This window comes from Oncorhynchus tshawytscha, linkage group LG05, assembly GCF_018296145.1.
Source record: "Oncorhynchus tshawytscha isolate Ot180627B linkage group LG05, Otsh_v2.0, whole genome shotgun sequence".
Lineage (NCBI taxonomy): Eukaryota > Metazoa > Chordata > Actinopteri > Salmoniformes > Salmonidae > Oncorhynchus > Oncorhynchus tshawytscha.
The window spans coordinates 18914443-18927879 of record NC_056433.1 but is presented as its reverse complement, the minus strand read 5'-3'; the positions used below and the strand labels follow the sequence as shown (position 1 = coordinate 18927879).

The 13437-nt window shown below is 49.7% G+C and overlaps 1 protein-coding gene across 2 annotated transcripts in view; it reads right to left on the bottom strand.

The window, feature by feature from the left end:
- Positions 1–13437, bottom strand: part of LOC112250062 (DNA polymerase zeta catalytic subunit) — a 108279-nt gene that overhangs the window by 74691 nt on the left and 20151 nt on the right. The window lies entirely within an intron of this gene.

Sequence of the window (13437 nt, the reverse complement as noted above, 5' to 3'; positions counted from 1 at the left end):
CTCCGTATAAATGCACCTGCACTGTGATAGTCTCAGAGGTCCGTTAAAAGCGCAGAGAGCATCATGAAGAACAAGGAACACACCAGGCAGGTCCGAGATACTGTTGTGAAGAAGTTTAAAGCCGGATTTGGATACAAAAAGATTTCCCAAGCTTTAAACATCCCAAGGAGCACTGTGCAAGCGATAATATTGAAATGGAAGGAGTATCAGACCACTGCAAATCTACCAAGACCTGGTCGTCCCTCTAAACTTTCAGCTCATACAATGAGAAGACTGATCAGAGATGCAGCCAAGAGGCCCATGATCACTCTGTATGAACTGCAGAGATCTACAGCTGAGGTGGGAGACTCTGTCCATAGGACAACAATCAGTCGTATATTGCACAAATCTGGCCTTTATGGAAGAGTGGCAAGAAGAAAACCATTTCTTAAAGATATCCATAAAAAGTGTTGTTTGCCACAAGCCACCTGGGAGACACACCAAACATGTGGAAGAAGGTGCTCTAGTCAGATGAAACCAAAGTTGAACTTTTTGGCAACAATGCAAAACGTTATGTTTGGCGTAAAAGCAACACAGCTCATCACCCTGAACACACCATCCCCACTGTCAAACATGGTGGTGGCAGCATCATGGTTTGGGCCTGCTTTTCTTCAGCAGGGACAGGGAAGATGGTTAAAATTGATGGGAAGATGGATGGAGCCAAATACAGGACCATTCTGGAAGAAAACCTGATGGAGTCTGCAAAAGACCTGAGACTGGGACGGAGATTTGTCTTCCAACAAGACAATGATCCAAAACATAAAGCAAAATCTACAATGGAATGGTTCAAAAATAAACATATCCAGGTGTTAGAATGGCCAAGTCAAAGTCCAGACCTGAATCCAATCGAGAATCTGTGGAAAGAACTGAAAACTGCTGTTCACAAATGCTCTCCATCCAACCTCACTGAGCTCGAGCTGTTTTGCAAGGAGGAATGGGAAAAAATTTCAGTCTCTCGATGTGCAAAACTGATAGAGACATACCCCAAGCGACTTACAGCTGTAATCGCAGCAAAAGGTGGCGCTACAAAGTATTAACTTAAGGGGGCTGAATAATTTTGCACGCCCAATTTTTCAGTTTTTGTTTTGTTAAAAAAGTTTGAAATATCCAATAAATGTTGTTCCACTTCATGATTGTGTCCCACTTGTTGATTCTTCACAAAAAAATACAGTTTTATATCTTTATGTTTGAAGCCTGAAATGTGGCAAAAGGTCGCAAAGTTCAAGGGGGCCAAATACTTTCGCAAGGCACTGTATTTACAGTCTGTGATGCAGTCAGTCAAGTGACATGACTGCACTTACTAAGAGACTTAAAACTAGACTTGCACACAATGGAGATGGATTGGCCTCTGCTTAGGGAGGAGGAAATTCACCCAGTCCAGGAAAACAACTCTGACTTACACACTTTCCAACGACGGGAAGACAAATACCTCCAGCCAGCCAGCCTTGCTCAGGCATGTAAAGGAGCCTTGATTCATGAGTGCACGCCACCACACAGCGCAAAGCAGACCATTAGCTAAATAACTGAGTGGAGAGGGGGCGGACAAGTCTCTCCATGATGGGGTGGGGGGTGTGTGTGACTGATATGGGATGAGGGCATCCTGAAGTCGTGTAGCGTGTTTAAAAAAAAATGTGTGTGACATCACTAAACGGAAGCCAAGCCATCTAGACCTTACTGACTGATGGTCCAGCTCAGGTGTAGACTATTCCGGGCCTAACCTCATCACCAGGCTAGCTTGGGGAGGAAGGGTGATGCACCTGACTATTCCGGGCCTAACCTCATCACCAGGCTAGCTGGTGGGGATGAGGGGGGGTGCATGTGACTATTCCAGGCTTAATATAAGACTGTAATACAACACCAACCACATAGGGACCATGTGGCTGACAGACCAGATGTCATGAGAGATGGTAAAACTGACAGACCAGATGTCATGAGAGATGGTAGGACTCACAGACCAGATGTTATGACAGATGGTAGGACCCATAGACCAGATGCCATGAGAGATGGTAGGACTCACAGACCAGATGCCATGAGAGATGGTAGGACTCACAGACCAGATGTCATGAGAGATGGTAGAACTCACAGACCAGATGTCATGAGAGATGGTAGAACTCACAAACCAGATGTCATGAGAGATGGTAGGACTCACAGACCAGATGTCATGAGAGATGGTAGGACTCACAGACCAGATGTCATGAGAGATGGTAGAACTCACAGACCAGATGTCATGAGAGATGGTAGAACTCACAGACCAGATGTCATGAGAGATGGTAGAACTCACAGACCAGATGTCATGAGAGATGGTAGAACTCACAGACCAGATGTCATGAGAGATGGTAGGACTCACAGACCAGATGTCATGAGAGATGGTAGGACTCACAGACCAGATGTCATGAGAGATGGTAGGACTCACAGACCAGATGTCATGAGAGATGGTAGGACTCAGACCAGATGTCATGAGAGATGGTAGGACTCACAGACCAGATGTCATGCAGTGCAATGTTGCAGTCTACTGGGCCTAATTGTTGACATTTTGAATTTCTGCAGAGGGGAGGAGATAGAATGCAAGCCACCACTAAACATCAGTGTGGGCAAACAGCATCAACCAAGACAGAGCAGCTCTCCAGAGAGTACCCTGTAGATAACTGTAGCAAACACAGCATGTGAACTGATTTCAACACACAGGCATCAACAAACCCACCAGACTAGACAAAAATAACTCTTCACATCTACAGAGAGCAGCCCCATCTGACATCCAATCCCTTTCACAACCACAAAGAAACAGACAGCGCACACGGCACACAGAGGGCCTCTCTAAGGACTGACAGACTGACAGGTAGACTGGTGTAGAGCCCGCCGGGGGAGCAGAGGGCAAACAAAAGGAACTGTAAGGTAGGTACATTTGGGAGCATGTGTGGCAAGGAGGAGGAGGTGTGTGTGTGGTGTTTCTGTTTTGTGTCTGTGTATGTGTGTGAGAGTGCATGCATGTGTGTGTGGCAAAAAGGAAAATAGATCCACTCCTTTGACTGTGACATTACCCAGAGAGCCACACAAGGCAGCCAGCAGCACAAAGGACACCACCCTGGCAGGCAGAGAGCTCTCTGAGGGATGCATGTGCCTTGCTAGCAAAACAGTCGAGACACACAGACAACGCTGTTTGTGAGGCTGCTACTGCAGTTGCTAGGTAACGTAGGCCAGTGAGCAGCACAAGCCCCTGACAGACAGTGGGAAGATATAAACAAGTGATTCTTTCCACACAGCTGGCCTGTTCTCTCACACACTCTCTCACTCACACACACAGAGAGAGACAGAGAGAGTAGTGACTGAGGTCTAGGGAAGAAGAGAAAAGGAGAAGGATAAAGAAGTAGGGATAGATTGAGGACATGAGAGAGGGAGTTGTGAATGACTGAGGTCTAGGCCCTAGGGCTGTTCTCTCCCTCCTGTTCTCTCTCTTCCTGTCTGAGTATAATGTAGTCCCCAAACACTCATCAGCTCCTGACCAATCGAGTGAGACTCCCTGATTTGTGAATGGGAGGGAGGAACAGACCAGAGACTGTGGCGATACTGCAGGCAGGGCCCGAAAATCACACTCTGTCAAACTACTCCCTCTCTCAATCCATTCCCTATCCCCCTTTCTCCAAGCATCCATATCCATCTCTCTCTAGTCATCCCCTGTCCCTTATCTAGCTCCCTCCCCCTCTCATCCCCTATCCCTCCCCCCTCTCATCCCCATATCCCTCCCCATCTCATTCCCTAGCTCTTGATCACAATCTCTCCCTCGCTCTCCCCATCCCTCTCTCTCTCCCCACCCCCTCTCTCATTCTCTCTCCCTCTCATCTCATTCCTATTCATTCCTCCCTCCCTCCCTCTCATTCCCTATCCCTCCCTCTCTCTCATTCCCTATCCATCCCTCCCTCCCATTCCCTATCCATCCTTCCCTCCCATTCCCTATCCCTCTCATATTTTTTATTCATTCCTCCCTCTCTCTCATTTCCTATCCCTCTCTTCCATTCCCTAAACCACCCTCCCATCCATCCCTCCCTTGCATTCCCTATCCATCCCTCCCATTCCCTAAACCACCCTCCCATCCATCCATCCCATTCCCTATCCATCCCTCCCACCCATTCCCTATCCATCCCTCCCTCCCATTCCCTATCCATCCCTCCCTCCCATTCCCTATCCATCCCTCCCTCCCATTCCCTATCCCTCTCATATTTCTTATTCATTCCTCCCTCTCTCATTTCCTATCCCTCCCTCGCATTCCCTATCCATCCCTCCCTCCCATTCCCTATCCATCCCTCCCATTCCCTATCCCTCTCATATTTCTTATTCATTACTCCCTCTATCTCATGTCCTATCCCTCCCTCCCTCTCATTTAAACCCTCCCATCCATCCCTTCCTCCCATTCCCTATCCATCCCTCCCTCCCTCCCATTCCTTATCCATCCATCCCTCCCTCCCTCCCATCCATCCCTTCCATTCCCCATTCCCTATCCATCCCATTCCCTCCCTCCCTCCCTCCCATTCTTATCCTCCCTCCCTCCTCCCTCCCATTCCTTATCCATCCCTCCCTCCCTCCCATTCCTTATCCTCCCTCCCTCCCCCATTCCTTCATCCATCCATCCATCCCTCCCTCCCTCCCATTCCTTATCCATCCATCCCTCCCTCCCATTCCTTATCCATCCCTCCCTCCCTCCCATTCCTTATCCATCCCTCCCTCCCTCCCTCCCATTCCCCCTCCCTCCCTCCCATTCCTTATCCATATCTCCCTCCCTCCATTCCCCATCCCTCCCTCTCTCAAATTTCCCATTTATCCCTCCCTCCTCTGTCATAGTCCCCATTCCCCATCCCTCCCTCTCATCCCCTCATCCCTTACCCCTCCCCATCTCATCCCTTACCCATCTCATCCCTTACCCCTCCTTCCCCATCTCATCCCTTACCCCTCCCTCCCCATCTCATCCCTTATCCCTCCCCATCTCATCCCTTATCCCTCCCCATCTCATCCCTTATCCCTCCCCATCTCATCCCTTATCCCTCCCCATCTCATCCCTTATCCCTCCCCATCTCATCCCTTACCCCTCCCCATCTCATCCCTTACCCCTCCCCATCTCATCCCTCCCCATCTCATCCCTTATCCCTCCCCTCCAGATCTGCATCAGAGTTGAATGACACAGCATTATGGCAGCAGCTCTAGTGTCAGTACTGTACTGAAGTGGTACAGTCAGAGTGGCATGTTGTTGCCTGCTAGCTGCTATTATGCAGACAGACCTGTGGATCACTCCAACCAGACAGCTCTTTAAGAATCACTCTCATTGCAAGGAGCAGAGCTAATCCGTATGGAAATTGGCCTGTGCGTGCGTATAACCAGCAACTCAGATCCTCCATCTTGACAAATACAGATTCATTCCCTCTCTGGAATAGACCAAATTGATTGCAGGAAGCCCTGGGTCACACAGAGCAGGAGTGTGGAGCTGTAACGTCGTGGCCAAAAGTTTTGAGAATGACACAAATATACATGTTCAAAGTCTGACAAAAATATCTAAAGACACTGAGGCAGCAGATGTTACTATGGAATACTGCTCAAAAGGGAACACTAAAATAACACATCCTAGATCTGAATGAATGAAATATTCTTAAATACTTTTTTCTTTACATAGTTGAATGTGCTGACAACAAAATCACACAAAAATGATCAATGAAAATCAAATGTATCAACCCATGGAGGTCTGGAATTGGAGTCACACTCAAAATTAAAGTGGAAAACCACACTACAGGCTGATCCAACTTTGATGTAATGTCCTTAAAACAAGTCAAAATGAGGCTCAGTAGTGTGTGTGGCCTCCACGTGCCTGTATGACCTCCCTACAACACCTGGGCATGCTCCTGATGAGGTGGCGGATGGTCTCCTGAGGGATCTCCTCCCAGACCTGGACTAAAGCATCCGCCAACTCCTGGACAGTCTGTGGTGCAACGTGGCATCGGTGGATGGAGCGAGACATGATGTCCCAGATGTGCTCAATTGGATTCAGGTCTGGGGAACGGGCGGGCCAGTCCATAGCACCAATGCCTTCCTCTTGCAGGAACTGCTGACACACTCCAGCCACATGAGGTCTAGCATTGTCTTGCATTAGGAGGAACCCAGGTCCAACCGCACCAGCATATGGTCTCACAAGGGGTCTGAGGATCTCATCTCGGTACCTAATGGCAGTCAGGCTACCTCTGGCGAGCACATGGAGGGCTGTGCGGCCCCCCCAAAGAAATGCCACCCCACACCATGACTGACCCACCGCCAAACCGGTCATGCTGGAGGATGTTGCAGGCAGCAGAACATTCACCACGGCGTCTCCAGACGTCACGTCTGTCACATGTGCTCAGTGTGAACCTGCTTTCATCTGTGAAGAGTACAGGGCGCCAGTGGCGAATTTGCCAATCTTGGTGTTCCTTGGCAAATTAAAAACGTCCTGCACAGTGTTGGGCTGTAAGCAAAACCCCCACCTGTGGACGTCGGGCCCTCATACCTCCCTCACGAAGTCTGTTTCTGACCGTTTACACAGACACATGCACATTTGTGGCCTGCTGGAGGTCATTTTGCAGGGCTCTGGCAGCGCTCCTCCTGCTCCTCCTTGCACAAAGGCGGAGGTAGCGGTCCTGCTGCTGGGTTGTTGCCCTCCTACGGCCTCCTCATCTCCTGATGTACTGCCTGTCTCCTGGTAGTGCCTCCATGCTCTGGACACTACGCTGACAGACACAGCAAACCTTTTTGCCACAGCTCGCATTGATGTGCCATCCTGGATGAGCTGCGCTACCTGAGCCACTTGTGTGGGTTGTAGACTCCGTCTCATGCTACCACTAGAGTGAAAGCACCGCCAGCATTCAAAAGTGACCAAAACATCAGCCAGGAAGCATAGGAACTGAAAAGTGGTCTGTGGTTGCCACCTGCAGAACCACTCCTTTATTGGGGGTGTCTTGCTAATTGCCTATAATTTCCTTCTGTTGTCTATTCCATTTGCACAACAGCATGTGAAATTTATTGTCAATCAGTGTTGCTTCCTAAGTGGACAGTTTGATTTAACAGAAGTGTGATTGACTTGGAGTTACATTGTGTTATTTAAGTGTTCCCTTTATTTTTTTGAGCAGTGCATAATTACAAGCATTTCATAAGTGTCAAAGACTTTAATTGACATGAAGTTGATGCAGATAGCCAATATTTGCAGTGTTGACCCTTCTTATTCAAGACCTTTGCAATCCGCCCTGGCATGCTGTCAATTAACTTCTGAGCCACATCCTGACTGATGGCAGCCCATTCTTGCATAATCAATGCTTGGAATTTGTCAGAATTTGTGGGATTTTGTTTGTCCACCCACCTCTTGAGGATTTACCACAAGTTCTCAATGGGATTAAGGTCTGGGGAGTTTCCTGGCCATGGACCCAAAATATTGATGTGTTGTTCCGAGCCACTTAGTTATCACTTTTACCTTATGGCAAGGTGTTCCATCATGCTGGAAAAGGCATCGTTCGTCACCAAATTGTTCCTGGATGGTTGGGAGAAGTTGCTCTTGGAGGATGTGTTGGTACCATTCTTTATTTATAGCTGCGTTCTGAGGCAAAATTGTGAGTGAGCCCACTCCCTTGGCTGAGAAGCAACCCCACACATGAATGGCCTCAGGATGCTTTACTGTTGACATGACACAGGACTGATGGTAGCGCGCTCACCTCTTCTCCGGACAAGCTTTTTCACGGATGCCCCAAACAATCGGAAAGTGGATTCATCAGAGAAAATAACTTTACTCCAGTCCTCAGCAGTCCAATCCCTGTACATTTGGCAGAATATCAGTCTGTCCCTGATGATTTTCCTGGAGAGAAGTGGCTTCTTTGCTGCACTTCTTGACACCAGGCCATCCTCCAAAAGTCTTCGCCTCACTGTGCGTGCAGATGCACTCACACCTGCCTGTTGCCATTCCTGAGCAAGCTCTGTACTGGTGGTGCCCTGATCCCGCAGCTGAATCAACTTTAGGAGACGGTCCTGGCGCTTGCTGGACTTTCTTGGGGGCCCTGAAGCCTTCTTCACAACAATTGAACCGCTCTCCTTGAAGTTCTTGATGATCCGATAAATGGTTGATTTAGGTTCCATCTTACTGGCAGCAATATCCTTGCCTGTGAAGCACTTTTTTGTGCAAAGCAATGATGACGGCACGTGTTTCCTTGCAAGTAACCATGATTGACAGAGGAAGAATAATGATTCCAAGCCCCACCCTCCTTTTGAAGCTTCCAGTCTGTTATTCGAACTCAATCAGCATGACAGAGTGATCTCCAGCCTTGTCCTCGTCAACACTCACACCTGTGTTAACGAGAGAATCACTGACATGATGTCAGCTGGTCCTTTTGTGGCAGGGCTGAAATGCAGTGGAAATGTTTTGGGGGGATTCGGTTCATTTGCATGGCAGAGGGACTTTGCAACTAATTGCAATTCATCTGATCACTCTTCATAACATTCTGGAGTATATGCAAATTGCCATCATACAAACTGAGGCAGCAGACTTTGAAAATTAATAGTTGTGTCATTCTCAAAACTGGCCACGACTGTACAGAACCCCCCTCTCACAGATGAACGTAGCTGGGGAGAGAGTGAGGGGTCCAGGGGGAGCAAGGAGTAATGTAGGGGAAAACATCCCCTCTGCTATTGCCTCTGGGCCAGTATGCACTAGGCTTAACCGGAGTAGTCAATATGGACAACGCAGGGGAAGGGAGTCAGGACTGGGACCAAAGGTCAACTGGGTCTTACAGTAAGAGAATAAGGACAACATTTTCTAATGCTTTGAGACTGGGAGAACAGAACTGAGCACAGTGGAGGGGAGGCTCATTAACACAGACTGAACCCATGTTGAGGACATATAGTAGATATACAATAGATGAGAGCCAGACAGAGACATACAATAGATGCCTGGTCATTAACCCAATCCCTAACACTGTAGGGAGGATAGGAGTGGGGACGACAGGTTAATGAACCCTAACATTGTAGGGAGGATAGGAGTGGGGACGACAGGTTAATGAACCCTAACATTGTAGGGAGGATACTTCAGTCTTTACTGAAGACTCATCTCTTCAGTGGGTCATTTGATTGAGTGTAGTCTGGCCCAGGAGTGGGAAGGTGAACGGAAAGGCTCTGGAGCAACAAACCGCCCTTGCTGTCTCTGCCTGGCCGGTTCCCCTCTTTCCACTGGGATTCTCTGCCTCTAACCCTATTACAGGGGCTGAGTCACTGGCTTACTGGGGCTCTCTCATGCCATCCCTGGAAGGGGTGCGTCACCTGAGTGGGTTGATTCACTGATGTGGTCATCCTGTCTGGGTTGGCGCCCCCCCTTGGGTTGTGCCATGGCGGAAATCTTTGTGGGCTATACTCAGCCTTGTCTCAGGATGGTAAGTTGGTGGTTGAAGATCTCCCTCTAGTGGTGTGGGGGCTGTGCTTTGGCAAAGTGGGTGGGGTTATATCCTTCCTGTTTGGCCCTGTCTGGGGGTGTCCTCGGATGGGGCCACAGTGTCTCCTGACCCCTCCTGTCTCAGCCTCCAGTATTTATACTGCAGTAGTTTGTGTCGGGGGGCTAGGGTCAGTTTGTTATATCTGGAGTACTTCTCCTGTCCTATTCGGTGTCCTGTGTGAATTTAAGTGTGCTTTCTCTAATTCTCTCTTTCTCTCTCTCTGAGGACCTGAGCCCTAGGACCATGCCCCAGGACTACCTGACATGATGACTCCTTGCTGTCCCCAGTCCACCTGGCCGTGCTGCTGCTCCAGTTTCAACTGTTCTGCCTTATTATTGTTCGACCATGCTGGTCATTTATGAACATTTGAACATCTTGGCCATGTTCTGTTATAATCTCCACCCGGCACAGCCAGAAGAGGACTGGCCACCCCACATAACCTAGAGAGGAACCAGGCTTCTTCCTAGCCACCGTGCTTCTACACCAGCATTGCTTGCTGTTTGGGGTTTTAGGCTGGGTTGTTGTACAGCACTTTGAGATATCAGCTGATGTACGAAGGGCTATATGAATAAATTTGATTTGATGATAGGAGTGTGGACGAGAGGTTAATGAACCTTAACACTGTAGGGAGGATAGGAGTGGGGACGACAGATTAATGAACCCTAATACTGTAGGGAGGATAGGAGTGTGGACGAGAGGTTAATGAACCCTAACACTGTAGGGAGGATGAGGATAGGAGTGTGGACGAGAGGTTAATGAACCCTGACACTGTAGGGAGGATGAGGATAGGAGTGTGGACGAGAGGTTAATGAACCCTAACACTGGTACTACAATACCTGTGAAGAGCCTCCAGCATGGTCTGTCTCAATGCCAGGGCACTGGCGGCAGGGCAGGGCACCTTACACAGGATGAACTGGGGGGGGGTCCTCATACAAAGTGAAGCAAACAACACACAGGGGTGAGGTGATGCACACATACAGTCTCTTACACACAGAGGGATTTGACAGTCTCTTACACACAGAGGGATTCGACAGTCTCTTACACAGAGGGATTCGACAGTCTCTTACACACAGAGCTGGCACAGAGCCTAAAAGATGAGACCTAGAGTGGGCCCGGAGGGGGAAAAAGGGCGAGCGAGGGGGGCAGAGCACCTGGCATCAGAAAATCTATCCCCTAACCATTATGGTGCTTCATAGTCACAGCTCCGTCCCTGCCAGAGCACCTGCAGAAGAGAGAGCACCACAGCCCAACCCATCAGTGGCCTGAACGACTGACTGAACAGCCTGGCTTATCCAGACATCTGTCCGTAGCCCGGTACGCTATGACAGAAGGGATGGATGGCAGGAACAAACTAATAGTGTGCCACTGCTGCACGAAGAGGTCGAGACGATCAATAAAAACTTCTGCTTGCTTAGCCACATCTGCACCATCATTTACCTTCCTTCCCCCAGCCTTCTAATGACTTTAACTGTGGACGGGTGCCTCGTAGTTCCTCGTGTAGACGCATGGCCATTCTACATTCTCCTCAGACATTTACTCTCTGCAGCACACTTCTCAGGATTACAATTCTAGCATGGCAATATATTGAAAAAGAGAATCTCAATGTGCTGTACCTGTCTCTTGTCAACAGCATGCATATCTACATCATGCATATCTACATCGTGCATATTGCATGAGGGAGGGTGTGTGTGTGTGTGTGTGTGTTGCCCATCTCACGTGATGGTTCAGTTCTGTGGGTTTACTTCAAAGACGCCATCCTACACCACTATACACAGAGTAAAACAGGGCGAGGCCGAGGAGGGAGGAAACAGAGACTGAGGAGGGAGGAAACAGAGACTGAGGAGGGAGGAAACAGAGACTGAGGAGGGAGGAAACAGAGACTGAGGAGGGAGGAAACAGAGACTGAGGAGGGAGGAAACAGAGACTGAGGAGGGAGGAAACAGAGACTGAGGAGGGAGGAAACAGAGACTGAGGAGGGAGGAAACAGACTGCAGTGAAGGGGGGAGAGGAAAAGAGGAAAAGAGGGAAAAGCAGTGATCAGCCTAAACAAAGTGTGGGAGAAATGTATGCTCCTGCTTTATAAACGTCTTAAGAAGCATAGTATAGAGCGCTCTGTCTTCTAGCAGACCCTACTTTATGCTAGTCCTGGGTGAGACTATTGTAATACTGCCAGTACAGCCATTTCTGAAGTGGTGGTGTTTGGGGGCATGACCACCCTGTAGAGGGAGTAAACAGTGTGTCTGCCATGCTGTGGAGAGACTTTAATTGCACTCTGTGTGTGTGTGTGTGTGTCTCAGGGAGGAGAAGAGGCACAGACGTCAAGGCGGGGTGCTACTATTTTTGGCCTTGACTGGCTGCGTGGAGTCTGTTGATGAGCTGTGCAGAGCAGGACAGAGACGGCAGACGGCAGAGAGAGACGGCAGAGAGAGACGGCAGAGACGGCAGAGAGAGACGGCAGAGACGGCAGAGAGAGACGGCAGAGAGCCAGACAGAGACGGCAGAGAGCCAGACAGAGACGGCAGAGACAGAGACGGCAGAGAGCCAGACAGAGAGCCAGACAGCGACGGCAGAGAGCCAGACAGCGACTGCAGAGAGCCAGACAGCGACTGCAGAGAGCCAGACAGAGACTGCAGAGAGCCAGACAGAGACTGCAGAGAGCCAGACAGAGACTGCAGAGAGCCAGACAGAGACTGCAGAGAGCCAGACAGAGACTGCAGAGAGCCAGACAGAGACTGCAGAGAGCCAGACAGCGACTGCAGAGAGCCAGACAGCGACGGCAGAGAGCCAGACAGCGACTGCAGAGCCAGACAGCGACTGCAGAGCCAGACAGCGACTGCAGAGCCAGACAGCGACTGCAGAGAGCCAGACAGCGACTGCAGAGCCAGACAGCGACTGCAGAGAGCCAGACAGCGACTGCAGAGAGCCAGACAGCGACTGCAGAGAGCCAGACAGAGACTGCAGAGAGCCAGACAGAGACTGCAGAGAGCCAGACAGAGACTGCAGAGAGCCAGACAGAGACTGCAGAGAGCCAGACAGAGACTGCAGAGAGCCAGACAGAGACTGCAGAGAGCCAGACAGCGACTGCAGAGCCAGACAGCGACTGCAGAGAGCCAGACAGCGACTGCAGAGAGCCAGACAGCGACTGCAGAGAGCCAGACAGCGACTGCAGAGAGCCAGACAGCGACTGCAGAGAGCCAGACTGCAGAGAGCCAGACTGCAGAGAGCCAGACAGCGACTGCAGAGAGCCAGACAGCGACTGCAGAGAGCCAGACAGCGACTGCAGAGAGCCAGACAGCGACTGCAGAGAGCCAGACAGAGACTGCAGAGAGCCAGACAGAGACTGCAGAGAGCCAGACAGAGACTGCAGAGAGCCAGACAGAGACTGCAGAGAGCCAGACAGTGACTGCAGAGCCAGACAGTGACTGACTGCAGAGCCAGACAGTGACTGCAGAGCCAGACAGTGACTGCAGAGCCAGACAGTGACTGCAGAGCCAGACAGTGACTGCAGAGCCAGACAGTGACTGCAGAGCCAGACAGTGACTGCAGAGCCAGACAGACTAGAGGTCGACCGATTAATCGGAATAGGGCTGATTTCAAGTTTATCTGTATTTTTGGACACCAATTTGGCCAATTTATTTATTTATTTTGTACACCTTTATTTAACTAGGCAAGTCAGTTAAAGTACGCAATTCTTATTTTCAATGATGGCCTAGAAACGGAATCCGGAAACTAAGGCTTGTATTTCTGTGTGTTATTATGTTATAATTAAGTCTATGATTTGATAGAGCAGTCTGACTGAGCGATGGTAGGCACCAGCAGGCTCGGAAGCATTCATTCAAACAGCACTTTTGTGGGTTTTGCCAGCAGCTCTTCGCAATGCTTCAAGCATTGAGCTGTTTATGACTTCAAGCCTATCAACTCC